Genomic DNA, 2,463 nt, shown 5'->3' on the forward strand with positions numbered 1-2,463 from the left:
AGATATCAAGTCTCATGAATTTTCGGGACCTCAGAGGTCCATTTTTCAAGCCAAATGATGACCAATACAGTAAAATCTATTTTCATTAAACATCATCCAACTAACTCAATTCTACCTGCTTGTATTTCTCTCATTCTTTTGAAACACAGGTTTTGTAAGAAAGAAATGCAGTGACGGAGCCCCTATTTAATCCAGGTCTGGTTGCTCCAGCCCCCCGAGGAACCTTCATCATACCCTTTGATCCTGCAAGAGTCTACAAGTCAGTAATGGATCTGCACCGGGCTGCTTTCAAGATGGAGAACTCTTCTTTTCTCCCCAACCCTCTGGCATCTCCGGCGCTAATGGTCTTGGCATCCACTGCCGAAGCAAGTCGCGATGCATCCATACCGTGCCAACAGCCGCGACCTTTTGGGGTTCCGGTGTCAGTGGACAAAGAGGTCCACATTCCATTTACCAATGGTTCCTATACATTCACCTCCATGTATCACCGTCAAGGAGGGGTACCTGGAGCTTTCCAAAACCGTGACTTCCCACCTTCGCTTCTCCATCTGCACCCACAGTTTGCCCCACCCAACCTGGACTGTTCTCCAATCAGCATGCTGAATCACAGTGGTGTGGGTGCCTTTAGGCCTTTCACTTCCCCTGAGGAGCGTGAAAGTTATCAGTCAGCTTTTACCCCAGCCAAGCGACTCAAAAGCTGTCATGACACTGATTCCCCACACCTGCGCTTCTCGGACGCGGACGGAAAAGAGTATGAATTTGGTGCTCAGATCCCCACCGGCTCCCCAGGCGGGCTCAAAGTGGACGATGCAGGGAAAAAACTTTTTGCTGTGTCCGGCCTGATTTCAGACAGAGAAACGTCATCCAGCCCTGAAGATCGAAATGATAGATGTAAGTACAATTTTATCATTTTTATTATGCCCATTGTACACGCGCCGGTAACTTCCACAGCGGAAGCTGCAATTAGAAGCTCCTCGCTAACACATAATATCTACTTATAACATCAACGATTCTCTAAAACAACTTCAGAAAACAGTAATCATGTATTTTATGATTTCAGAAAATATAAAAACCTATTTAACCTCGATTTAAAAAATAATAATACATTTCTAAATTTCAATGTATCAGAAACAAAATTCACTATTTAGAAGTAAAAAAATCTTTATTAAATCGAGGCTTCTAAGCACCAACTGAAACGCAAGCAGCGATATTTACTAAGGTTTCATTAGAGAAAATAACATACTCTACCCACCACCCACCACTGATGAAAACAAATCACACTTTGGTACAAATTTCCATAAAATTATATAAAAACTGGAGAAGATGAACTCCAAATTATTCTGTGGGGTTAGAAGTCCTTGTCACCTTCATACAATGACCAGGCATCTAAATAATGCAAACATGGGCTACACCTTAGCTTCTATGGGTTTTTAGCCAATTAGCCGATTGAGAGTCATGGGAGTTTTGGACGTTTGGGGATAGCCTATCATTGATCCATGTACATGGTATGTAAATAATATGAGGATTTCTGTCCCTGTTTAGTAGCTCTTTATATAGGCTCCCTTATATACAGACACAGTTGGCAGCAGTGATATGCGTCTTGCTGAGATTCTCGGCCAGCTCGGCATATAAAATGACACATACACGGCCGGGATGATAAAAACTCCCCTAGGAGTGAAAAAAGATCATTTTTAAACCAAAGCGATACTTTTCTTTCACACACCCCCCCCCCCCCATACTCGGCTTCTCTCCTGGAGTGTAAATTTCTTCTCTCCCCTTAAAGCGAAGCTTTGGCTTTCTCGTCTTCCGTGTCCTCCCGTTACGACACCGCCGAGGGTAATTGAGATGTCCTGTCTGTTTCTCTTTGGTCGGAGCTACTCTTTTTTCCCTCCCCGGTCTGTCTGCTTGAATTAGACACAGAGTTAAGTTTCCAAGGCTAGAAAAAAAATGGTTCCCATTAAGCCCCCTGTACCTACACCAACCTCAGCTGCCGTAAAACCAATTCGGCCTTGTAAATTCCGCTTAGCGCTTCTTGGACACACTCTGTAGGACCTACAAACCGTAGAAACCTGTAGGCTCCAAGAGGTGTATTCATAGAACGGCGTCTTCCGAAACCCAACGACGACACGCGTTTAAGTTCTAATGTTCCACACACATCACGCAGCCGGTAAGATGGATCAAACCACGTAGCAAAATATTACCACTGATCCGGAACACGATGAATACGCTGAGGTTAACGTCTTCTTTTCCAGCCTTCGCTAATTTAAATATGTCACATTAATATTCCCTGTATTTAATTACGGTACCTGAAAGTGTTGTCTGTGTTAACGCCTCCGGTGGGGAAAAGGGAGCAGAATGATAATAATCTCTTATTACATATGGATAGTTAAAGGGATTTTCCCAAGATCACTGGCAATTGAACGCACAAGCTGTGCTTGCAATGACCGCACAAACATTACGCCG

General features: G+C 43.8%; 1 pseudogene; it reads left to right on the forward strand.

Annotated features, from left to right (window-relative positions):
* Positions 1-266: 266 nt before the first annotated feature.
* Positions 267-891, forward strand: LOC149288553 (E3 ubiquitin-protein ligase Rnf220 pseudogene; annotated as a pseudogene).
* Positions 892-2,463: the final 1,572 nt, after the last annotated feature.

The sequence above is a fragment of the Sceloporus occidentalis genome, unplaced genomic scaffold (genome assembly GCF_023333645.1).
Source record: "Sceloporus occidentalis isolate IW3139 unplaced genomic scaffold, rSceOcc1.0.p SCAF_51, whole genome shotgun sequence".
NCBI lineage: Eukaryota > Metazoa > Chordata > Lepidosauria > Squamata > Phrynosomatidae > Sceloporus > Sceloporus occidentalis.